Genomic DNA, 27458 nt, shown 5'->3' with positions numbered 1-27458 from the left:
TCAATGAAACAGGCTGGGAAGTTGAGGAAAAGTTTGTCACTTTAATCTACGGAAAAAGAACAGACCCCAGTTCTTTGCTGCATTTTCAACTCATCATGATCACTCATGAGAGCTCCTCAGATGAGGTCTTTCACTCCTTTTATGAGGAGCTACAAAGTGAGTTTCCCATCTCAGTTACAGCCAAAAACCTGTTCCTCTCACTAGCTGAGTCCAAACTCTGAATGTAACTTAGTGTTATGTTTGTAGAAAATAAATATGAGAGACCATTGGCCAGGGCAGGCAAAAGAACTAAACCCACAAGAGCCCTTTAATGAAATCACTCCCCCAGGGACAGGAAGAGCATTTGGTTCCTGAAAACCTCCATTATTGGGTATTACTCTATCTTCCATCCAAAAGGCCAATTCTCCACCCTGGCAGGGGACTTGATCTGCTTGGGACAAAAGTATTACAATAATCCTACTCAGGAGACTCAATGGTGGGGGGGCTCCCCATCACAGGGAGCCCCAGCCTCACCTGCTGGCTAAATTCCTTACAATAGTCTGGAATAATCTCAATCTGAGTAGCTGCTGTTTACAGATAAATGAGAAAATAAAAAAGCTTGCCCATGTCCTTGTGCAGACCTGGAAGGGATGGAGCCCCAGTGATCTATTCAGGGGCTAGTTCTCAACCCTAGGTGGGTTCAAGATCTTAATAGGGACAACGTTCCTTATCTTAAGAGCATGCTTGATATTACCCAGCCTAATCCTGAGGTACTGTGGTCTTTATCAAGATGATGCTCTTTGACCCAATAGTGGGTCCAAGGAAGGCAGGGAGGGGAAAGAGAGATTGTTGAGTGCTACAGTAAAACCAGAGTTGGGGAATGTTACCTGGAGACAGAGAAGGGTCACCTCGCCTTAGAGGTTAAAACAGCCAAAGAAATAACATGCAATTATGAATGGAACAAGCTGTCCACCATTTCTGCAACCTGCTCTAAATGGCATATAAGGAAAGTCCCCTTTGTTCTCGGGGCTCAGCCTTTGGACTCAAGTCTGCTGAGTTGCTGCTGGCTTGCTTAATAAACTTGCTCCTTGAAAGCTTTGGGGCCCTCTCAGTCTCTGTCTGAGCCCTCCTGCAACACTGCCACTGCTTGAGTGCCGTTATCAGGAAAAGCCAGCTGGATCCAGACTGGAGATCATTCTATAAAACATAAGCCCTGCTCTCTGTAACTGGCAAGGTAGGACCAGGAAGATCTGCCTTGAGAATCAAAGTCTACATCACACAGCACTTAGGTAAGGGCAGCCAAACTGTACTGATGGTCACACCCTTCTGCACATGTTCTTTGGTTGGTTGGTTGGTTGGTTGGTTGGCATTTTCTGTTTTGTTTTATCAAGACAGGATTTTGTGGACTGGAGGAGTGGCTAACGCATGAGTTCAAACCCCAATCCCACAAAAAAAAAAAAAAAAGACAGGATTTTGCTAAGTAACACAGACTGGCCTGGAATTTATGATCCTCCTGTCTCCACCTCCCAAGAACTGGGATTATAGACATAAGCCACGATGCCCAGCTTCTGCACACATTCTTATTTAAGGCTCATTTCAAAGCTATAAAGTAGTCATAGATTTCCATTTTACAGATGAAGAAACTAAGACTCAGTGATACAGAGCAACTTGCTAACTACTATTAGGTATATATATCATCAAGCCATAGAGGCTTATAGCCTCACCTGCCTCACCACTATGTCCCCCATGTGGGACCAATGGCTTGATCACTGCATGACAGAGAAGGGACACCTGCCCCAATGACTGTTACTGCCTTATGTCTAATCCAGTAGGTGACACTATATCCCCTTAGACCATCCCCAAGAGACAGCACTTGAAAGCCACAGAGGAGCCTGCCCAAGGTTTTCCTGGTGACTTCGAAGCACTCTTAGCTACCATGCACAGACAGGAAGCTCCAAGCACCCCCCTCACCAAATGAAGAAGGAGCCTTTAGGAATATGTCTGGAAACTGTCAAGGGTGTGTCCCAATGACCTAAGGCTCTCCCACTACCTAATGCTTACATCACCTCCCAACAGTACCAAGCTGGGGACCAAGACTCTAACACATGGCCCTGGGAGACGCTCAAAATCCAAACCACGGCACTCTGTAAATAATTGTTATACTGTATTGTGTAGAGAATGATAGAAGAAAACTGTCTCTAACATGTTCAATACAGATATGATTTTTTTCAAATATTTTTGATCCTTGGCTGGATGAATCTACAGATGTGGAATCTGGATATGGAGGGTTGACTGTTAGGAAAAATGCCACTAGCAAAGAAAGCTCACGAGAAAAGTCTCACGTCCAAGAGCAAGGTTTAATGACAGGCTCTAGCTGTCAGGCTGGCCAGGGAAAGATGGCACAGCACTGACTCTGGGCTAGACGTGGCTTTTATGGAAGAGGGAGCTTAAGGAAGTTAGCGTGTGCACAGGAGAGTCCATTAGGGGTGGAGCTGTCTTAGAGCATGGGAATTTCTGTTAAGGGTGGGGCTGCCATTGGGGGTGGAGCTGCCTGGGGGAGGCTTCATTTCTCAAGAAGTGAGGCCTGAGGATAAAATGGCTGCGGAATCACAAAATGGAGACATTATTACTTTATCATTCCCCCATTTTACTTTAATAATGATGAGGGTAGGGGCTGAGAATCAGGAATTGGGGTGAAGCGTCGGCTTCTTAGCTGCTTCCTGCTGACAGGGGGCTTTGTATGGGACAAGATCCTCAGACTCCTGTGGCATCCTGGTAGGGGCCTCACAGCAGTCCTCTGGACAGTTTTGTAGAGGTTGCTATCCCTGGAGGTACAACTGGTTAAACTTTTGATTAGCAATAGCAGACATGCAGTCTAAGAGAAATATTTGTACTGTTTTTATGATACATGGGAGGAAGCTTAAAAATAGGAGAGCAAGAAACATAAAGAGCATTTTTCTGGTTTAAGAGTTTGTATTTCCATGGCACCATTACATGTGCAGCTGTTTTCTGTCTACAGTAGCCTCTATAATGGACCTAATAGATCGTATAACCAAGGGAAGGAAGCAGGGAAGTGTTATGCATGCTCCCAGAATTAGGCTCACTGCCCCTACTGGTGTTTTAAATCCACCTATGGCAGAAAATCGAGAGCCAGATGAGGACTAAGAACTTATGTGGGAGTGGGAGAGGGAGAGAGTTTGCAGGAGAGGCATAGCTGCATGGGGTCCAGTGGTACACAAGAGTACTCATCCTTGCTGTAGTGGAAGAGTCTGAGGTGTTTTATCCTTGAGAGGTGCTGCCACTGGGGAATCCTCTTGAGCTTGACAGCAGTGGGTGTCATGAGAATGACCAGATGAGAGCCAGTCCACCAAAGTTCCAATGGAGAGGGTCAAAGATCCTTTAGGAGAACAAAAATAACAGAAATTATTATAGGGTGGGGCAGGATCTGGCCTGCATGCTCTCTGAGAAGTTCCCTGAGAAGATTAAGATAAGATAGGTAGCCAACCAGAGGAGCAGGGTCTGTTGGAGGCAAGTTTCCTAAGAGAAATGAGCAGCCATACATTATTTCAAAGGGGCTCAAAAGGAAGGACTTTGGAGGGGGGGTGTCTGGTGTGGTGGGTTTTTCTCATTGGCAGTGGATTCACACGCTTTCTCGGGTGAACTGGTTTGGTTTGCACCTTTACTGGGGAAAGGAAACAGTCTTGAGAGCATTTATTATGTAAGACCCAAATAGGAATATTAGAAAGAGCATAAAAAGGTGTCTGCTAAGGGCTGCATATCTAGGGATCCAGATTCTGCAAAATCCTATAACTCCCAAGAAAGTTCTAAGCTGCTTTATGGTATGGGGGAGTGGGAAATGGAGGATTGGGTCAATTCCCTCATGACTCAGGGAGTGAGTCTGTCCCTTTAGGACCACACCTAGGTAGGTGACCTGTGGGAGGCATAATTGAGCCTTCTCCTTAGAGACTTTGTATTCCTAGAGGCCAGAACGTTTTAAAAAGGACTCAGTCACCCTGCTGATGAGGGGCTCTGTGGCTCTGCACTGAAGTAAGTCATCAACATACTGAAGAAGGGTGGCCTCTGGGTAGTGCCAACCTAATAAGTCTCTGGTTAGGATCTGTTCAAAAGATGAAGGCTATCTCTAAACCCTTGTGGCAAAACTGTCCAGGTTAGTTGCCATGAAGGGTTTGTGGGATCTTTAAAGGCAAACAGGGGCTGACTGTCAGGATGCAGGTTAAATGTAATACTTTTGGATAAAAGAGAGCTTTAGCACATTATTTTATATAAATCTATATTTTTAACTTTGTAAATGTTTGTACCATATTTAGATAAAGTATAGACAACACTGTTACAAGGTGGTCATTTAAGACACATGAGCAAATATGTAAATGAACTCTGATTTAGTAGTAAGCTTAACAAGATCAGCAGAAAACACAAATAATTTCTTTGATAAAATGCTTCCTTATAACAGTTTTCTGTAGATGTTACTCAGAGCAGACAATATTAAGATAACCTTGTTATTTTATAGACATAGAGAATTTGATTTTAGTTTGACATGGTCCTAAAAATCATTTAGGCAACTCTTAGTCAATTTTAACTTTATTACACATCAAAGCTTTTTATTATACACTTTTAAAACTTACTAGACCCTTTTATGGCTTGTCCTTATCCCTCCTGTTTGAAACAATCTTTAGGACAAACCCTTCTTTACAAAATCCTTTCTCATCCAAAAAAACCATTCCTTTTTTCCTTTAACTTCTCAAAAAATATATTCAATACCTATCTATATCCTTTCCAGTTGTTTACTTTGTAACTTGTATTTTAAAATTAACTTTTATAAGCATTTTAAATTTATTTTTGGGGCTGGAGCAGCTAATTAGTAGCCCTTGGTTTTTTTAAGGAATTTATGATTAAGGTCTCATCTTCCCTCAGGCTTGAGGGAATATTGTTTTGGGTGTGGCAACTGTGAGGGATCTTTGAGTTTTATTTGAATAGGGAGGGCCATCCAGACTTGCCCTACAGTCATCCCATCAGTCCACACTGTGGAATCTACTTGTTCCTGAAGGAGGGGGCAGCAGAGATAGCTGCCTGGAGGGGAAGAGAATTTGAGCTTTTAGTTGAGATAGTAAACCCCATCCCAGCAGAGGCACTGGAGTTTCAGGCTACAGCGACTGCCATGTGTGGCTGGCAGCCTAGGATGTGTGTTGGGTCCTCTCTATGGGTTCTCTTAGCTATGGCAGGCATTTCCGCTGTGCCCAGGGGCCGGCATCCCCGTGCATGAGCTCCTCCTCTTGTGGGGGCAGCATTAGGGCATGAGTGTGGCAGCTGCAGTGTTTTTGCAGGCACCTCTGCCTCTGCCGGTGCCTAGCAGTTGATTTAAAGTTGCTTTGGACAGAGGGGGATGACAAACTAGTGGGAATAACTTAAGTCAAAAGAACCATGCTATGAGTTTTTCATGGGAGGCCAGGGTCCCAGTAAGCCCAGGGAGGGGAAGGCAGACAGAGATAAAGGACACTCGGTGAGACCATGGAGGGAGCAGAAAAGGTGTCCTGACATCTTAGGTAAGGGAGTGGAAGGCAGAGCTTGGAGGCATGACACACGCCTGAGGGATTACTGATCATGTGTGCCTCTAGGTTGCTCCCATTGACTGGTACTAGTATGTTGTATGAAGGTCTGAGTAAGTTTTAAAAGTGTATAATAAAAAGCTTTGATGTGTAATAAAGTTAAAATTGACTAAGAGTTGCCTAAAAGATCTTTAGGAGCATGAGCTCCCCCAGAGCAGGAATTGCCTTGAGGCCAAAGTTGGCAAGGAGCAGCTGGCTTGACACCATGACAGGAAAGTCCCTCAGGAATATAGGAAGAGACTGGCAGGGCTAGCAGCATAAAGAAGTCTGCTTACATGGGGAAGGAGGAGGCTCAGGAGAGGATTTGGTTGGTTTAGAGGCTGGTTTAGAGGCTAATAGAACCTGCACAGGGGAACAGGAAGTACAGAGGGAGAGTTTGGTGCAGAGATAGGAAAAGGATTGGATGTAAAGTGTTTCCTTTCATTTACCAACACGCTCACAGAAATTGTATAAATCCCTTAAAATAGTGGGATTGGAAGTGCCATTAAGTGGCAATTTGGAGGCAATGTCTAATGGATATTGGGGCCAGGCCTGATTACAGAGAAAAATGAGCTTTTGGGCCTTTTTAGATCAGGCATTAGGCTAAGGGACCTAACAGAGGAGAGGATACGACTGGCATCCCCGAGATATCAGTTCCTCAGGAGAGAGCAGAGGTGGGACTCCCAGGAGGGACATCTCCATCACTGGGGGCACAGTCCTAGGGCATCCAGTCTCCAGGGATGAAAGGGAGCCAAGACCTAGTGCTAGGATTTCGAGGAAATGAAAACGTGAGATCAGAACTCACTGAGAGAGGACCTTGAGGGAGGATTCCCTCAAGGATTGGGGTGGAGTCCCAGCAAAGCAGCTCAAATCCTGGAGGAAGGGAATGGGAGTTTAACTTTTAGAGAGAGAGATAGGGTGGAATGGTGGGGGCCAAGAGAGCAAGTCAGTGCTGGGAGCGTACCCGATCCGAATCACGGCACCAAAATGTTAGGAAAAACTCCACTAGCAAAGAAAGCTCATGAGAAAAATCTCACGTCCAAGAGCAAGGTTTAATGACAGGCTTGAGCTGTCAGGATGACCAGGGAAAGATGGTGCACCACTGACTCTGGGCTAGGTGTTGCTTTTATAGAAACAACACCTTAAGGAAGCTTAAGGAAGTTAGTGCATGTGCGGGAGTCTCTGTTCGGGGTGGAGCTGTCTTAGAGCGTGGGAATTTCTGTTAAGAGTGGAGCTGCCTGGAGGGAGGCTTCATTTCTCAAGAAGTGAGGCCTAAGGATAAAATGACTGCCGATTCACAAAATGGAGACATATTACTTACTCTATCATTGACTAGACTAGACTAGACTAGACTATACTATACTATACTATACTATACTATACTATACTATACTATACTATACTATACTATACTATACTATACTATAGGATTTGTACACAAATCCTAGTCTGTGGTCTGCTTTGGGAGAAGCCAAACTAAAACAGTGACCAAACCAAGGTCAAGCCCAGCACTGTCTGATTCCAGCTCCACATTTAACCACAATGCTGTCCTCAGCTGTCAGGAAAGTCAGTTCACTTGTGGCTCCCACTGGGCAGGTTTACTCTTGAGACAGCCACAGGACATTGGCCCTGATACTACCAACCACTGAAGCCACCTTTCTACCTTCTACTCCAAGTGAAACCTGGGCACAAAGGGCACCAAAGATGCTGGGGACCTTTTCTGCTTCTCCAGCTCTAGGGAGCCACTCTGCATCTCAGTTCACACACGTCTCTGGTTCATGCACACACATCCCTGTGACCCCAAATTACTCCGTGGCTGTCATTATTTCCCCCAAGGAAAATTATCTACAAAGTTCTTCCATTTGCATGCAGGTGCTTCAGTACAACAGTTCAAGGGGGCACAGAGGATGCAATGACACAGGGAGAAGGGGACCCAGACTCCCAGGCCACTGATGTGTGTGGGTTGTGTGCAGAGTGGCCTGCAGGTGGTCAGTCACAATCAGGCCACATCTCTGTGGGAATCAGTTCTCTGTCTTCACTTCTTCCTGTGGCCCTCACCCTGATCCTCACCATTTACTTGTTCCTTGCCTCTCCTATTTCATGTCACTAGTTTTGACATCTCTGAAGCCAAATCTCATGATAGCAGCTCCCTCCATCACCTCTGTTTGGCTCTCATGATACTTCTGCGACATCATTCACAACTGTTTCACACTGGCTTTCTGGAAGATTCTCCCGAGATCACATTGGCCATTGCTCATTGCATGCCCGGGTGTACTGGGTGCTGTGAATGTCGGGGTGCTAAAGCAAAGCCCTACAGTCAGCAGCAAACTCTTCCCATCCCTCCCACAGTATGGGCCCAGTGCCTGCTGTCCAGGGAGCCATGCCCAGAACGAGACAGCAGGGGTAAAAAGCCAACACTGGCAGAGAAGGCTGTGGGAGGGGCGAGGAGGGCATATGGCACAGGCTTGGGGACAGGCCAGGTTGGACTTGAATTCCTATGTCAGTAGGCTGGTTGCTTAACCCTCACTCAGTTTTCTCATCTCTATAATGTTGACAATCATTTCAACCACCTAGGGCTGTTGTGAGAAGGGTATAATGAGGTGGCCTAACAAGACCAGGCCTATGATCAATGTCCTTGTTATCATTAGCAGCAATTTTTCAAACTCTGAAGCATCATAGATGGACAACCAGCTGTTCCTGATGACCACTTGAGAAGGCAGAAGCAGGTTTTTAAATAAGAATCATTGAAAGATTATTTCTCCAGCAACAGTTGTTAAATGCAGGAGGCTTTGGAATTTCTTTAAAAGAAAATTCCATATCATCAGGATTGACTGCGTCCTGGAGAGAAAAGTCTTAGATCATTTCCCAAATGTCCCCTGGAGCCCCAATATCTTGATTCCACAATTCCTCAAAGTTCCTTAATTAAATCATCTGCTTTAATCACTGCTCCCTGTGCCCTCCCTAGGCCCTTGTCCTCTCCAGCACAGCATCCATTCCCTGTACTAGTTCCATAGAAGGTGCAACTTACAAACTGTCACAGATCACTCAACAATATGCTGCCCAGACAGACTGTCCTGCGCATGGCCACCCTCCTTTGTGTGAAGGCCAACTGGTAATGGGCAGTTGGAATGTCTACTAGGCAGACAAAAGACCTGCTCAAGTGTGCAGCTATTTGAGGGCAGCGGCCACTCCCTCTGCGGGTGGTTAACGCCTGTGCTGCCTGAAGCCAGCTGCTAGGTCCTAAGAGAAGAATAGAGAAGGCATGTGGGCCTGACAAAGGCCGCCCCACCCTGGGACCTGGCCAGCCAACCCAGCAGGGCATCCTCAGCACATGGATCCCCAGGGGCTTCCTCTCAGTTAACAATCATGACTTCCCTCTTCAGGACACAACAAGATTTGGAGACCTTAAATGGGCCGTGAGACTAAATTAAATTCCCAAGGCAGCCAGAACCAGGATGCTAATTGGCTTGGCTCATGGCTTTTCCCCTACAGGAGACAGATTGGCTCATTTTTCAAGCCACTAATTGTTAATTTGAAGCCATGAATAGAAAGAGATGGGGAGGACCTGTCACCTCCCGCTTAGTAAATGTAGATGCTTTGTTATTTTCAGGCACAGCAAAGAGCTAAAGGGCCTTCAGGGGCGAAGAGGCTAGTTGGGGTTCCTGTGTGTACAGACTGTCCCATTATTGCTTTTCCTCTATAAAACATGGTGACGAGCTCCTTTGTAATGAATGTCAACATCAGAGCACAAGGACCATATTACCTCAGGCTCCAACAAATTCAAGCTTTGGAGGAGTCTCCAAATTCTGTATAAAAGTCTCCATTTGTACAAAACATGGTACAATTTTGAGTTACACTTTCAGAATTTAAAAATTAAAAACTGCTTCATATAATGTTAAACTTGCCTCCCATGACCTGACCACACCTCTTAAAATACTGTTAGTATTTTCAATAATTCTACAGTTATCTTGTGGACGGCCCAACTTCATTACTCTGTACATTGGCACATTAAAGGCATTACTTGTTAAATACAGACAACTAAAATATACTGTAACTTTTGGTCATTTGTCTTCCCCCATCATTTTATCCTTCATTTTTTATTTTATTTTTCATTTTATCCTTTACATTTTCAAAACACACAGAAGAGTTGATAGAATTTATAGTAAATTAAAGCAACCTTTAGAGAGGTGTTCAGAGGAGTCTACATGGAGCCACCATCGTTATAATTTTGCCACACTTACCTTATCACAAACCTGTGCCCCATCCACCCATCACACATTGTGTTTCTGGTGCATTTCACACTGAGTTGCCAATGTCAGCACCCTCAGCCCTCACAATGAGCACCCATACCACTAATAAGATATGTTATGGGTACTTGGGGGTAATATAGAGAGAGAGTCATCTCTGACTCCCAAGCATACCCTTCTATGAATGTGAACAACTGTATGTCCCCTGTCACCTCAGAGAGTTCTCAGGGACCCTTCCCAGCCAACCCATCCTACCCTCCACTCACCCCTGCCTCAACCCCATAGGCAACCATTATTCCTTATTTCATCATAGTCAAAACCCATTTTTCCTATTTATGTTTTAATATACCTGAATTCTCAATGAATCAAAGAGGTCCAAGCCTTTTTCAACTTCTTTGAGGTGCAAAGAACACCTTACTCTTTTTTTTAATCAGGAAATCATCAATATGCCTCTCCAGGTCTAAAAAGGCAGAGTGCAGGGCTGGTGGAATGGCTCAGGTGGTAGAGTGCCTATCTAGCAAGCATGAGCCCCTGAGTTCAAACCCCAGTACTGACAAAAAAAAAAAAAAAAGACAGACCATAATTTAAAAAAAAAATTTGGCTATTATTAAGTCTTTAAGTGAAGCCATGATATTCTTTTCTGCAGAGAAAACTAAATCTGGCTGAAGGAAGGGAGGGAGAGAGAGAGAAGAAAGAAGGAAGAAAGAAAGGAACGAGGGAGGGAGGGAGGAGGAAGGAAGAAGGGAGGGAAGGAAGGAAGGAAGGAAGGAAGGAAGGAAGAAGCCATGCTCATGGGGGGAGGAAAGACTGAGAATTTGTCCCAAATTAAAGGAGATGAGACATGACAACTGATCAAAGATATTTTTTTGTTATAAAGACATTAACAGAATGGCAAAATCTGATTAAGCTACATCAATTGTATGAGAATTATGTCAATGTGTATTAACTTCATAAATTTAATAGCTATGGTGCAAAAAGAAAACACTTGCTACTTTTATAACAGCTTAATTATTGTGATTCACATGCCATAAAATTTGCCCTATTAAAGTGCACAATTTGCTGGGTTTAGCATATTCAGTTATGTATTCATTACCATTACCTGGTTTTAGAATATCTTCATTAATCCAAAAAGAAAACTATTAACAGCCCCTTCCCCTTCTTTCTTCTTCCCTAGCCTCTGGTACCCACTAATTTACTGTTCATCTCTACAGGATTTGCCTATTCTGAACATTCCACATGAGTGTAGCAGGTCTCAGTACTTCTTTCTTTTGGGGCTCAGTACATACCTTCTGTTGTATGTACATGCCACATTTTGTTTATCTGTCTGGCAATAATGGACATTTGGGTTGTTTCCATGTTTTGACTATTGTAAATAATGCTGCTATGGATATTTGTTAATATTTGTCTGAATACCTGTTTCTAGTTCTATTTGGTCATATATCCAGAATTTGAATTGCTGTATAAGGTGGTGATTCTATTTTAACTTTGTGAGGAACCAAAACACTGTTTTCCATAATAGCTGCACCATTTTACATTCTTATCAGCAATGTACAAAGGACTACTTTTCCCACATCCTCACCAACTCTTGTTTCTTCCTCTTTTTTGTTTCTTAAAGACAACCTATTGGAAGTAGAGTATCTCATTATGGTTTTGATTTGTATTTCCCTGATGTCTAGTGATGTTAGCTTCTTTTCCTGTGTGTTTTGGCCATATAATCTTCTTTGGGAAAAAAAAAAAAAAAGAGTATTCAAGCCGACTCATCATTTTTAATTGGGTCATTTATTTGTAAGTTGTTTATATATCCTGGGATACCAGAACCTTCTTAGATACATGATTTGCAAATATTTTCTCTCATCTTGTGGGTTTCGTTTTCACTTTCTTGATAGTGTCCTTTGGTCAACAAGTTTTTAAATTTTTTTGGCAGTACTGAGGGTCAAACTCAGGGCCTCAAACTTGCTAGGCACTTACTCTACCACTTGAGCCACTCTGTCAACTCCCAAATTTGTCTAATTTGTCTAGTTTTTCTTTTATTGCCTTATACTATTGTTGTCATAGCTAAGAAAACATTGCCAAATTCAAAGTCATAAAGATATATCCATACATTTTCTTCTAACAGTTTATAGTTTTAGCTCCTACATTTATACCTTTTGATCTACTTTGAGTTAATCTTTGTATATGATGTCCAGTTTTGTTGTTTTGCCTGTGTATATACAGTTGTCCAGTGTTGTTTGATGAGGAGACTTTTCTTTCCCAGTAAGTGATCTTGGCCACCTTATCAAAAATCAATTGTCAAAAAGAATCAATTAGTCACTTATCTTTGACAAAGGCGCTAAAAATATACGATGGAGAAAAGACAGCCTCTTCAACAAAAACTGCTGGGAAAACTGGTTAGCAGTCTGCAAAAAACTGAAACTAGATACATGTTTATCACCCTATACCAATATTAACCTAAAATGGATCAAGGATCTTAATATCAGACCCCAAACTCTAAAGTTGATACAGGAAACAGTAGGAAATACTTTGGAACTAATAGGTATAGGCAAGGACTTTCTCAATGGAACCCCAGCAGCTCAGCAACTAAGAGATAGCATAGGTAAATGAGACTTCATAAAACTAAAAAGCTTCTGTTCATCAAAAGAAATGGTCTCTACACTGAAGAAAACACCCACAGAGTGGGAGAAAATATTTGCCAGCTACACATCAGACCAAGGACTGATAATAAGAATATATAGGGAACTCAAAAAACTAAACTCTCCCAAAATTAATGAACCAATAAACATGCAAGTGAACTAAACAGAACTTTCTCAAAAGAAGAAATTCAAATGGCCAAAAAACACATGAAAAAATGCTCACCATCTCTAGCCATAAAGAAAATGCAAATTAAAACCTAAGATTCCACCTCACCCCTGTTAGAATAGCCATCATCAGCAACACCACTAACAACAGGTGTTGGCGAGGATGCGGGGAGAGAGGAACCCTCTTACACTGTTGGTGGGAATGTAGACTAGTACAACCACTCTGGAAAAAAATCTGGAGGCTTCTTAAAAATCTAAACATAGATCTACCATATCATCCAGCAATACCACTCTTGGGGATATACCCAAAAGAATGTGACACAGGTTATTCCAGAGGCACCTGCCCGCCCATGTTTATTGCAGCCCTATTCACAATAGCCAAATTATAGAAATAGCCAATATGCCCCACTACTGATGAATGGATTAAGAAAATGTGGTATTTATACACAATGGAATTATATGCAGCCATGAAGAAGAATGAAATCTTATCATTCTCAAGTAAATGGATGGAACTGGAGAACATAATTCTGAGCGAGGTTAGCCAGGCTCAGACCAAAAATCATATGTTCTCCCTCAATATGCAGACATTAGATCAAGGGTAAACACAACAAGGGATCTGGACTTTGATCACATCGTAAAGCAAGAGCACACAAGGGAGGTATGAGGATAGGTAAGACACCTAAAAAACAAGATAGCATTTGTTGCCCTCAATGCAGAGAAACTAATGCAGAAACTTTAAAGTGACAGAGACCAATAAGGGAAGGGGACCAAGAACTAGAGAAAAGGTTAGTTCGAGAAGAATTAACTTAGAAGGTAACTAACATACGTGTACAGGAAAGCAATGAGAGTCAATTTCCTGTATAGCTATCCTTATCTCAACTAGCAAAAACCCTTGGTCCTTCCTATTATTGCTTATACTCTCTCTTCTACAAAATTAGACATAAGGGCAAAATAGTTTCTGCCTAGTAGCAAGGGGGTATGGGGGGAGAGGAAGGGGACAGAGGGAAAGGGGGGGGAAGGGGGGAGAAATGACCAAACATTGTATGCACATATGAATAAAAAAAAATTTTTTAAAGAAAAAAAGAACTCAACTGAGAAAAAAAAAAAGAATCAATTGGTCATAGACTTATGGGTCTATTTCCACACTGTCAATTCCATTCCTTTGGTTTATACATTCATACTTACGCCATTATACTTCTTCATTTGCTGCAGCTTTGTAGCAAGTTTTGAAATTGGTGAGTTTGAGTGTTTCAAATTCTTTTTTTCAAGATTGCTTTGGCTATTTGGGAGTCCTTAAAATCCTCAATGAATTTTAAAATCACCTTTTTTCATTTTTTATGCAAAAATAGGCATTTGGGATTTCAAAAGTCAACACATTGATCTGTAGATCACTTTTGGGAGTACTGTCATGCTAACAATGTTAACACTTTTTTTTTTTTTTTAATCTTTCTTGGTGCTGGGATCGAACCCAGGGTCTCACGCATGCTAGGCAAGCGCTGTACCACCGAGCTACATCCCAGCCCAATGTTAACACTTCTAATCCATTAACTTTTTTTTGCGGTATGGGGTTTGAACTCAAGGCCCACACCTCAGGCTACCCCACCAGCCCCTTTTTGTTATGGGTTTTTTTTTTTTTAATAGGGTACTGCAAACTATTTCCCTGGGTTGGCTTCAAACAACAATCCTGAGTAGCTAGGATTGCAGGCATGAGCCACTGGCTGAATAAAGAGAGAGCTCTCCTTGTCACTCCCTGCAGGTACTCAAAGTAAAACTGAATGAAGACTGCAGTAAAAAGGCAGCCATCTGCAAATCAGGGGGAAAAAAATCCCTTACCAGAAATCAAATCCTGCTGAACGTTCATCTGGGACTTCCAGCTTCTAGTACCATGAGAAATGAATTCCTGTGGTTTAAGTCACCTAGTCTACAGGATTTAGGCAGCCCAGCCTGCCTAGTATATACACTCAAAAGGGACATTACCATGTAGTTCTCTTTTCTTGTAGTGACTTTGGCTGCCTTTGGTATTTGGGCAATGCTGGCCTCATAGAGTGAATTAGAAAAGTTCACTCCTCTTCTATTTTTTTGGAAGAGTTTGAGAAGGATGGATTTAATTCTTTTTCCCTTAAATTGCTTTGTTGAGGTATGATTGACATATGTGAAGTTGTATTTAGTAAAGCATATTGATGAGTTTGGGGATGGATTATATGTACACCCATAAATTTCATCCCCACCTCAAGGCATAAATATATCCATAACTTTTCAAAATTTCCTCTCACCCCTTTATTGTTTGGGGGATTTGTTGATGTTGTTGTTGTTTTAGAAGAATACTTAGCACAAGTTCTACTCCCTTAGTAAATTTTAGGTCTACAACACAGTGTTATTAGCTAAGGTCACTATGTTGTATAGTAGATTTCCAGAACTTATGTATTTGACATAATCGGAGATCTACTCCTTGTCAGATAGATAGTTAGCAACTATTTCTTCCCATTCTGTAGGTTATCTTTTTGCTCTGATGATCAGTTCCTTTGCTGCACACAAGCTTTTTAGTTTTACATAACGCCATTTGTCTATTTTTGCTTTTGTTTCTTATGTTCTTGGGTCTTATCCAAAAAATTCTTGCTTATTCGAATGTTCTGAAGTGCTCCTCTATGTTTTCTTCTACTACTTCATAATTTGATAACAGGGATTTAGAAGCTGTATTCACTAAAATATTGACTTTTCACTTGAGCCTGCAGATGCACAGTGAGTAACTAAAAGCAGGATAAAAGTTGGCACCTCTGCCTTCCTTTTGTAGCTTTCTCCCTTACCTTAAAATTTTGGGTCAGGTGAGACACCAGTGGCTCACGCCTGAATTGGGATTCAAGGCCAGCCTGGGCAAACGGTTTGTAAGACCCTCATCTCCAAAATAACCAGAGCAAAATGGACTAGAAGTATGACTCAAACTGTAGAGTGGCTGCTTTGCAAGCACAAAGCCCTGAGTTCAAATCCCAGTCCCACAAAAAAAAAAAAAAAGCTTTGGGTCAGATTCCTCCTCAACTCTGCACATAGGCATGTTAATTATTTTTGGAGTGCTCATCTAAAGCTGGTCATCCTCCCCCTTCAACACAGACTGCACAAAGATACAAGTAATTAGGGATTCCACTTTTACAATATCCTGTTCCTGTAGAGCAGCACCTAGATGTCTCCAGGCATTGTCTACCAGAAGTAACACAAGGCATTTCTCTGACTTCTGAAATAATTTTATTAAACTGACAGAAACCAGCACCAATTTCAATCTTACATCAAATCTCTCCAACAATTGACTCTAACCATATTCTCACTATGGCTAATCTATCAGTCCTTCTAAGTGAGGAGGACTTAATGCAACTTAATCCAATCATTACAATATTTGTAATATTTAATAATATCAACTCCAACACTACTACTCCATTTCATTCATAAAATAAACTTCCATTAATTACCTTAGTAACTTTAACTACTCTATTATCACTTGGAGACTTGCTCCCCTAACAGAATTCCTACCTAATTGAATTATCAGTCATAAAACAATGAAAAATAACAGCATTGTATTACCCATTATCATGGCTGTAATAGCTCTCTTAAATTTATTTCTACATACAATTAACTTACTCTACAATTCTAATATTATTTCTAACTACTAATAATATAAAAGCAAAATGACAATAGTAAAACATAAAACAAAGATTATTTTTTTATCTCCCCCCACTGATCATCACATCTCTAATCCTCCCTTTAGCACCTATATTATGTGCCTTAAACTAGGAATTTAAGTGAAAAAGACCAAGAGCCTTCAAAGTCCTGAGTAAGTACTTAAACTTAATTCCTATAATAAGGCTTGCAAGCATTTATCTTACATTTTACAAACTCAAATCAAACACTTTAATTAAGCTAAATTCTTAATAGATTGATAGACTCTCCTTCCAAGAAATTTTAGTTAACAGCTAAAATACTCTAATCAACTGGCTTCAATCTACTTTTCCCACTATTTAGGGATAAAAGTAAGGGAAAGCCCCAGCAGAATTGAAGATGCTCCTTTGAATTTCCAAATCAATGTGAACTATCACCTCAGGACTTGTTATAAAGAGGATTCAACCTCTATCTTTAGATTTACAGTCTAATGCTTGCTCTACCATTCTACCACCATCTACCTATGTTCATCAACCTTTGATTATTCTCAACAAATCATAAAGACATTGGAACTCTATACTTACTATTCAGAGTTTGATCTGGGATGGTAGGAACTGATTTAAGTCTTCTATTTCAAGCCAACCAATGAGAAGCCCTATGAGGAGATGACTAAATCTATGGTATGGTAACTGCCTTTGTCAGATTCGGAGGGAAATAGGGCCAACAGTAAGTTATCCTGTCTGAATTTCCTCTTCATGACTGAGGATGCAATGTTCAAGGAAGCTCATCCCTGACCCAATTGGGGTGAGGAAAGAGAGGACTAGATTATTCTTTTTTCCCTAAAATTCTAAGATTTTATGAAGCAGGCATCAGGCCTTCTTTTCCTTTGGCCCTCAGTATCAACTCCATTGCCAAGATATGATCTCTGTGCCTGAGGCTTTTTCCAGAAGTCCATATTCAGTAGGTCAGATAGGCAGGGGAATTGCTGCTTGACCAAAGACTGACAGGAGCTGGTCTAGAAACAGCCCAGTTCCCTCCTTTCTCAACTCTGCTTCCAGGGAACTCAAGTCAAAGCAGTGGGGATCTGGAAGTATTACTGTGAAGCTAAGGAAACTTGACTTGAGCAAAAAAGCTAGAGTTGTGCCAGGCTAGAAAAAAAGTGCATGGCCAAGGACAGGCTCCACCAGGAGCACACAGTGGCAAATACTATCTTCACCAAGTGATCAAAGTTTAACATCAAAGGTAATGAGACAATTTGACATCATGTCAAATGTTATCTGATATGATGTGCTGAGAATGCACTATCACTTCTGTGGCATTGCTACCAACAATGCAAACCTGAACTTAGCTCTGAAGAAACACCAAACAAACACAAACTAAGAGATGATTTTGTCCATTTGCTGATGCTAAAACAGATTTGGTATTGTGGATTGGATCTTAAATGTCCCCCAAAGAAGGGACATAGGCTATACCCCAGCCTGTGGCACTATTGGGAGGTGATGGAGGCCTAGAGGAAGGAAGTCATATCACTGGAGATATGTCCTTGAAGGCAATCTTGGGACCCTGGTCCCTTGTCTCTGCTTCCCAGCTGTCATGATTTGCTCCCACCGTGATGTTCTACCTCACCATAGGCCCAAAAGTAATGGAGCCAATAATCATAAACTGAAACCTCTGAAACCATGAAGCAAAATAAACATTTCCTTCTTTTAATTTTATTATCTCAGGCATTTTTGTCGTAGCATTTCAAAAGCTGATTGACACACTGAGTAACTTACAAACCCAAGAGGTTTATTTTGGCTCATGGTTCTCTAAGTCTGAGAGCTTGGCTTCTTGTGAGGACTTCATGTGCTTTCAAATCATGGCAGAAAGTAGAAGAGGAAACGGACACAGTACAGAAGAGATCAGATGGCAAGAGAGAACAAAAGAGAAGACAGAAGAAGACCAATCACCTTTATATCCATTCACTCCAGTAGTAACTAATCCATCCCAGGAAGAGAATTCACTCCCCATGAATTCTTCCTAAGAATTCCATGAGTGAATTCTTAGTGGCCTAACTGCCTCCTAGAGGCCCCACCATCTTTCAACACTGTCACATTGGGACACATTGTCACATTGTTTTGAAGGAAACAAACCACATCAAAGAGACATTTATTCCACAAAGTAACTGGCTCATACTCTTCACAAATGGCAAGGTCATGAAAAACAAAGAAAAATTAGATGGAAAAAAAATTTAATAGACAACTAAATGCAATACATGCTCTAAGGTTGTCTGTTGGACCAGAAAGGAAGAACAGTAATAAAAAATCTTCTGTTCTGCTTAATTTTTTTTCTCTAAAAATACTATTGATAAATCAGAAAAATTTAGGCTATGTGGATTTAATGATAGCTTGTATCAGTGTCAAATTTCTGATTTTTTTTTTAAGATGAGGTCTCCCTATGTTGCCCAGCTGGCCTCAAATTGATTTTCCTGCCTCAGCCTCCCAAGTAGCTAGGACTACTTGTGTACGCTACCATACCTGGCTACATTTCTGATCTTGATGAATGCACGGTGGCTGTGTAGGAGTATCTTAGGCAGAGATTAAGAAGATGACTAATTATAGCTATTAGACTCCTAAACACAGTCTACTATTTTATATAGCTTTGTAACCTGACTGTTCAGTGGACAGATGCTAGCTCCTTAAGGATATTCCATGTTTGTAACACTCATAAGGCTTAATATACTGGCACACAAACTCTTTTACACAGCAGGCTTTGAATTAGATCTGGATTTGCCAGCCACTATACCATGTGTCGGAATGAAAATGATACGAGAGCCAGGCCATCATAAAGGATTGGTGTGACACAGGTGTGAATATGTATGAAAGATTTGAACACTTAAGATCAGTTACCACAAGTAAAGTATAGCTCAATTTTAAAAGAGCTTTAAAAAAACTTAATTATCTCTGTAGGTATTAATAATGAATTACATTTAGGGTGTGGTGTTGAATGAAAAACACATATAGGACGATGTATTTGGAATGCATACCTTGATTGGGGAAGGGCACTGAGTAAAGGAAATACTCATTTATTCTTGCCTATACCTTGAACCTCATCAGAACCGTGGGAGAAATGGGTAAGGCATGGCCCCCAGGAGACAGGAACTTAGTGGCTGAGGGATGGGGGAGGAGAGTAGAGAACATGCACAAGGAAAGGGGTCAATTCTTTTGGAGGAAACCCATACTAGGGTTTGAATTCAGGGCTTGGCTTGTGCTAGGTGGGCATTCTACCACCTGAGTGATGCCTCAGTCTTTTTTTTTCCAGCTAGGGTCTAGCATTTTTGCCCAAGCCAGCCTGGACTACAATCCTATTTATGCCTCCTGCACAGCTGAGATGACAAGAATGAACCACTACTCCCACCTTATTGGTTGAGACAGAGTCTCACTAACTTTTTGCTTAGGCTGGCCTTGAACAGGAATCCTCTTGAGCACCAACTCTTGCATAGCTGGGATTACAGATATGAGCAAACTCATAGGGCTTAACTCTTTTTTTGAACTCACTGATACTACGACACCACAGGTTACATTTGTGGTTTGAGTTTAAATCATTTGAAGCTAACAGTTTTGAGGAATGAGACTTAAGCAAACACATGATTTAGGAAGGATAATTGGGGAGTCTGGACAGGAAACTGCTTTCTAATTGTGTTTTTCTCCAGAAACTAAACACGTGAGTCCTATGTCAGACTCCACAGCTCAGTTTTATAATAGATGTTAAATTTATCTGAGTTCCCATTAGAATATTAAAATAGGCATACATATACACATATTTGAGAGACCTGTTGTCTTACTGTTTTTGGACAACCCCCTAGCCTCCGTTCTTATGGTTATATACTGACACCTAGTGTCTACTCAACAAATAACAATCAGCACATTCTCAAAGGTGAATTCAGAAACAAGGGAATAAATAAGGTAGAAGCTGAACCATTTTGTTGTGGTTTGAAAAATGAATTAGAAACCTGTGCACATATGCTAGTATATACACAAAATGCCTCTGTAGAATAGAAACAAACTGTTAACAGTGGTAACCTCCAGGAAAGGGAACTGGTGGCTGGGAAGATGATCATGGTACATTTTTTTATATCTTTGCAATTCTGAGACATGCCATGTATTACTCATTGGAAAAGAAAAATAAAACATTTAAAAGAAAAAATCTGGGCTGGAAGTATGGCTCAAATGGTAAAGCATCTGCCTAGCAAGCATAAAGCCCTGAGTTCAAACCCCAGTATCTCAAAACAATTTTTGATTATTAAATTTTATGGGTAGGTAGATGAAGGGAGAAGACTTTTCTTCTTTTATTGAGTTATGTATATAACAAATATTGTTGAATGCTTTCTCTGTGCCTAGAACTGTCTGGAAAAGCAAGGATAAGGAAAAGACACATCGTGCCATACTGGAGTTTAGACAGTACTGAGAGGATGACTTTGGACACCACATGTTGAAGGAAGCAGAGTCTGTGGTGACCACGTGGAGCAGAGGCCCCTGGCTATGGGTCAGCATGCTGAGTACCAACTGTCTACATGCTTCAGGCCTATGTGAGGTGTCTTTGTTTCAGCATTTCAGCTTTCTCTTAACTAATATGACACTTCATGTGCATGATCTAACAGACATTTCACTCGCCCAAGAGCTTCCAAGAGGAAGCATACGCATTCTTCCTCAGTACCATGGAAAACTTGCAATGAGTAGCCACAAACAGGGCTGCAGAGCTGATCTCAATAAATTTCAAAACATGAGAATCATAGAGATTACATTCCTTGAACAATGCAATCAAGTGGAAATTCATCAATGAAAATATTAACTTAAAATTAATTTTATAAAAATTTAAAACATTGTGAAATAACATGGAACACAGAGACATTATAATAATGGAGTTTAGAGAATGTTTCAAACAAAAATATAGTAAAATTTATGGGACAGAACAAAAGCATGATTTACAAGGAAATATAAAGCTTTAAATACACTTACTAAAAAAAAGACGAGCTGAAAATTAATTACATAAATGCTAAGCTTAAATTAGAAAAACAAAAATACACTCAAAGAAAGTACAAAGAAAGAAATAGTAAAATGGAAGATATTTTAAAATATAAACAATGTTATGGGAAGTTCAACAAAGCCCAAAAGTTAGTTCTTGATGAGGGAGGAAGTAACAAAATTTCCACATTTCTGGACATGTTGATCAATAGAAAAGAGAAGGAATAAATAAATAATATTCTGAGTGAAATGAGGCTATAACTATAAATGCTAAGAAGATATGAATAATGTCATGCCAATAAAGTTGAAAACAGGTGAAATGGGAAAGTTCCTAGAAAGATAGCAACACTGCCTGAAAAAGAAATGGAAAACATGAATTAGAAGTGGAATCAGCAGTTTAAAATGCCTCATATAGAAAACACAGTTTCTATCAAATATTCAAGGAAGATAAAATCCAAACCATACAGATTTAAAAGATTTTAAAACAAAATCTCCAATCCATTTGTAAGGCTACTACACTTTTTTTTTTTTTTTGGCAGTACTGGGATTTGAATTTAGGACCTCTTACTTCCTAGATAGGCACTCTACCACTTGAGCCATGACCCCAGCCCTTTATTTATTTGTTTATTTATTTATTTGCTTCATTTATTTTTTGGATAGGATCCTGCATTTTTGCCTGGGGTGGCCTCAGACTGCGATCTTCCCACCTATGCCTCCCATGTAGCTGGGATCACAGGCACAAGACACCATGTCTGGTTTTTTCATTAATATGGGGGGGTCTCATTAAATTTTTGCCTGAATTGGCCTGTTACCAACATCCTTCTGATCTCCATCTCCCAAATAGCTGGGATTATAGGCATGAGGCACGACACCTGGCATAATATAATCTTGAGAGCATATCCAAACAAGTATAGAAAGAAAACTAGTAAAAAAAAAGAAAATTAAAAGTCAATCTCTTTCATGAATATAGAAGCAAAGTGTCTAAACACAATGTTAGCAAATCAAATCCAGCAATGTATTTTAAAATGCTTTGTACTGGAAACATAGGATGATTCAACATGAGAATCTAATTCACCACATTAATAAATTAATGGAGAAAGCCTTATGATTATCTTAACAGATGAAATACACAAAACAAAATAAAATTCAACATTCATTAATAATTTTTAAGAACCCTAAACCACAAAGAGAAGAAAATTATCTAGATCTGATAAAGGGTAATATCATACTTAATAGTAAAATGTTAAAAGCATTGGGGAGAGGGTAGCAGCAAAATAACAGGACAATTTATTCACACCAGCCCCCTCCTACTCAGGTATTTAATGAATCACTTAGAATATTACTTGCCTGTGTCGTAGCTATACTTCTAGTTGTCTCAATCAGCTTGTCACTGCAGTATAAGGTGACCTCTGTTGGACCATTTCATCGGGAAATCAAAACAGACCACATTATGAATGGCCAGTGTGGCAGGGAGGAACAATAAAAACCAACTTCCTCTGTGCAAAGTAAGGTTTCCCTCTCATTGTTCCAAATGTGTACTAGATTTCAGAATATGAAAGGGTAGCCATGAGCAAAGAGAGTCTGACTTCTCTGGGGGACTTAAAAAGAATATTGGTAATTTGTGATTATGGATTTCAGGGAACCAGAGGAAGAAATCAGAGAGCAACTTAAGATAGTTTATTCAGTGTTATTATCAAAATCACCTATGAGCAACAGATGTCTTATGTGAAATTCCCCTTAGAACAAATCCTGACCAAGTACTTGGGGACAAGTTGTTATTTGACCCCAGGAAACAGCAGTAGAGGGGTGGGGAAGCAAGACAGAAAAGAGGAGAAGTCAATCTGGGTCAAAACAGTGGGCAACTGAGGCTCCGTTTCAGTGCTGACACACCAAAGAGTTACTGCCCTGCTTGAGGAGTTGGGGAGTCAGGGTCTATATTCCTGTTGCCAGCCGAAGGCCACTTTCTGGAGCACTGCCTGGAATTCCAGTGGCTGGGTATTTTCTGGCCAAAAGAAAGCCCTGTGTTCAGGAGTCACGGGCCCCTGCGGTGGAGTGCATGCGGCAGGAAGAGTACTGGCAGCCTTGCCACCAGAGACACTGCGGAGCCCATGTTATCCTGCTTCATCTAGCAGACAGATTTGCAGCTGCCCTCTTGGCTTGGTGGGAGTAGATGGGCCTATCTGAGCAGGCACCACAGAAAACAGTGGATTCCCTCTCCTCATAGTCACATCGGGTAAACTGAGGTAGTTTAAAAACTCATTTACTTCTTCTAAAACTTTCTCAGCCTCCTAAAACAGGGCCAGTCACATCTTCCTGCTGTCAGAGGCTTTGCCTACATTTCTGCTATAACCTATCTCTTAGTTTCCTGTTTTCCACTCCATCTCCTGCCTTCGTGGGGTGGGTACTAGTTAGCTTCCATGTCTTCCACCCACAGGACTGACCTGCTGCTTCCTGCTGACAAGTGAAAACCTCCAAAGAACCATAATTCTTTTAACATTTTGAATATTGTCTCTTTAAAAAATATAGAATGGAATGCTTCACAAATTTATGTGTCATCCTTGCACAGAGGCCATGATAATCTTTATATTATTCCAGTTTTAGTATATGTGTTGCTGAAGCAAGAACCGACTACTTTCTTCATGTGCGTTTCCCCAAAGGCAGTGTGAGACAAGAGCTTAGCCACAGGTAGTTTATTTGGGAGGTGACCTCCACAAGTAGGTATGAGAAAAAAGGAAAGAAAGCACAGGAAGAAGGGAAAGCCATCCCAAGGAAACATTACTGAACATTGTGGGTAACTGAGGCTAACCCTGCTGGGGACTCGAAATTGTACCTCTGGGAACAGAAGTCTGAGGCATTTACCTAAAATTAAGGGCTGCTGTGAAGCTGTGTGCTGGTCACCACCATGTCTCTAGTGAAATGTGTCTAGTGAAAGACACATTCATGCTCAACAAGTGACATGAAGCAGATTTATTGCTTGCAGATAAGCAGGAAGGGGCAACGGAAGCCTAGGATTCATTGTCAGTCAATCTCCCAAGGCTCAGGAAAGCTGAGCATGTCGTCTGATTGCCCTAGAAATGAGGGACCTTAGACAGCAGCCCACCCTGTGTTTTATTTTATTTTTATTTATTTATTTATTTTGTGGTACTGAGGCTTGAACTCAGGCCTACATCTCGAGCCACACCACAGCCTTTTTGGTGATGGGTTTTTTCAAGATAGGGTCTCAAGAACTATTTGCCTAGGCTGGCTTCACATGGCGATCCTCCTGATCTCTGCCTTCTGAGTAGCTAGGATTACAGGTATGAGCCACAGTGCCCGGCCCACCCTGGGTTTATATTCTGGGCTAAAGCACTGAAGAAGGGGGAACAGAGCCTGGGCATTCTTGGCCAGCTCTCTGTTGTCTCAAGATGTTACATTCCTAGCACATTCTAGTTATTCCTGAAAATGACAAATAAGAAAGGGGGACTGGGTCCTTCCAAGGCAGCCTGGGGACCTTCCCTGCAGGTGCCCTGGGGGAAATTAAACTCCCAAGATATGCCTGCTCTGAGAGCTTCCAGATGAAGTCCTAAGGTAAGCTCTAAAGAAGACACAATGAGATGCTTTGAGGCGGCAGCATTTATGGGAACTCTGCACCATAAGTGGAGAGCAGAAGTCGGAAGTGGGCTGTGGGATGTGGGCACCATATGCCAGGCAGAGGGCTGCAGACAACAATGATCAGGACAGAAGAGTTCCTTGCTCTCATGGAGCTTACACTTCAGTAGTGAAACAAACACAATGCCCCAATAAACAAGTCAAAAAAAAAAAAAAAAGATTGATGTGATAGGTCCTATGAAGAAAATATATAAAGAATGATAGAATAGTTAATAAACTAGGGGGGCCACTCTAGATGAATGGTATTTAAGCTATCTTTTTTTGTTCTTTTTACTTTTTTTTATCTTATTTCTGAGCTAAGTCTAAACAAATGAGAAACAAAAGACCTGGTGGGAAAGTTTTCCAAGCAGTAAATAGCACACCCAAAACTTAGGCAAATTCTAGAAACTCTAAAAGTGAAATATGGTGCAAATGGAGGCATGATAAAAGATGTTGTGAGCAAGGTAGACAGAAGCATAGCCACCACAGTTCCATGAACAGGGATTTCAAAATATCAAAAAAAAATAAATTAAAACTGTTAAGAATAGTTTTATAAACATTGGGTTAGCAAAGACCCAAAGGTTTGGAAGGACTCCACTAGTGAAACATGGGGGAACATTTCTTCACATTTTTTGTGGGAGTGTTAATTAGTGCCGTGATTAAACTCCACTTGTGGCGAATTCCCATAAACGCTGCCACCTCAAAGCATCTCATTGTACGTATCTATGCAGTATTTAATTTAAAAAGGCATATTCTTTACCATAGCCAATTATACTTATAAGAATTTTTCCTACAGTTATATCTACAGGTGTGCACCAAGGTAATCCTTGGGGTCCTGTATCACTATTTATAAAAAGATACAACTGGCCAGGCCTAGTGGCTCATCTCAGGTACTCAAGAAGTGGAAATCAAGAGGGTTGAAGTTCTAGGTCAGCCTGGACAAAAAGTTATTGAGACCTCCCTGACACCCTACCCCAACCCCATCTCAACAAGCAAGCCTGGTGTAATGATTCACAGCTTCAATACTGTAAGAGTGGCTTAAACTGCTTTTGCTGAAAAGCCCCTATGCCTTACTTGGGCCCACAAATTAACTAAAAGCAGGAGAAAAGAATAGCATCTCTTTTTTATTTTGTATTTATCTTTGCTCTAAGCCATTCTCTCCAAAGGCACTTTGCAATCACCTTGGATTCCAGGAAAGACAGAACTTGATAACATCTTTACAACAAAGGACTGAAACTACCCTTAACAGTACAGCTTCTTAGGATAGACCACCTGCCAGGTGACAGTGACTCTGGTTTACAACTTTGGGAACCTCTTCAGAACAAGGACTGAAATAATGACCAACCAGACTACATCTGTGAGTGAGACTATTTAACTGTGCATACCTCTCCCCCTGCTCCAAATTCTTTCTATTTAAACCTATAGCTAATGTCTGTACCCCAAAGATGGCTGAACATGGGCTGCATACTCACTCTGCCTCTTACTACAGCATATCCCAGACCGTGTAATAAATATCCTTTCTCTGTCCTTCACCATGCCTCTTTATTTGGTGTACTGGTGTAAGTAGCTGGACCGGGCATATGGAATTCCAGAAGTTTGGGCCTGGGGTTCAAAACTCCAGTTTCAATACCAGGTAGGAGGGAAGCAGAGATAAAGCAGTCCAAGGCCAGCCCAGGCAAAAAGCACAAGACCCTATCTGAAAATAAAGTAAAAAAAAAAAAAAAAAGCAAGACAACGCTCTGAATTCAAACTCAATGCCACCAAAACACAAACAAACAACTCCAAACACCTTTCGGGTCCACCAAAAACGAACGATATGGCCAGCTGCAGTCATAAGCAAACCTCGATGGTCTGACGAGGTAAAGGGAGAGTAAAAGGAGGGCACTATCTAACCAGGTGCTCGTGGGTGGCAGTCTGTCGAGTGGATCTGCAGGACTACTGCATGCCCTGATTGCCAGTTCTGTTTTATGCACCCTGTCCTGCACTTACCCTCGGAGGTGTCCTGTCTTGACCACAAATTTGTGACCATTCGAGGATTTGAATCCTCACGTCTTAGCTCTCCAGGGGCCCAGATGCGGAGCGCACCCGCACCTCAGTGGCCAGATGCCCTTCAGTGGGCAGCCTCTTGCAAGGGCACCCGAGAAAAGGGACGTCCCTGGCGGGAAGGAAGGCGACCGATTTGGTGGCCATCTGGGCAGCCCGGATCTCGGCGATATCGAGTAAACAAGTAGGGCTGCATTCCAGGAGCTGGCAACTTGGTGGCTTCCAGGAAGACAACAGAAAATAGGGCTAAGAATGGGGGAGACTTGATCACTCTGCCTTCTCCACCATTGATGCATTTTCTATCACGTATTCCCTTGAAAGAAAAAAGAAAGAAAATTAGATGTAGAGGGATCTAGGACAAATTCCACAAGCCGGTCAAGGTTGTAAGAGCAAGGGAACTCTACCACTAAGTAGGACTGAGGCCACCACCACCACTCCCCCACCAGCCACTAAGCGCTGCGCTTGCGCAGTTGGGCCTCGACGTGCCGCCCCCGCCCGCGCCTGTGCAGTAGCTTG

General features: G+C 41.5%; 1 long non-coding RNA gene and 1 other non-coding gene across 2 annotated transcripts; both read right to left on the bottom strand.

Annotated features, from left to right (window-relative positions):
- Positions 1 to 2126: 2126 nt before the first annotated feature.
- Positions 2127 to 27432, bottom strand: LOC141423337 (uncharacterized). The gene is made up of 2 exons (XR_012448119.1): positions 26889 to 27432; positions 2127 to 3376 (listed from the first exon to the last, which is right to left on the bottom strand). It is a non-coding gene; the product is annotated as an uncharacterized lncRNA (long non-coding RNA).
- Positions 23794 to 23897, bottom strand: LOC141423640 (U6 spliceosomal RNA). The gene has a single exon (XR_012448479.1). It is a non-coding gene; the product is annotated as a U6 spliceosomal RNA (small nuclear RNA).
- Positions 27433 to 27458: the final 26 nt, after the last annotated feature.

This window comes from Castor canadensis, chromosome 5, assembly GCF_047511655.1.
Source record: "Castor canadensis chromosome 5, mCasCan1.hap1v2, whole genome shotgun sequence".
NCBI lineage: Eukaryota > Metazoa > Chordata > Mammalia > Rodentia > Castoridae > Castor > Castor canadensis.
This window is presented reverse-complemented; position numbering and strand designations above follow the sequence as displayed.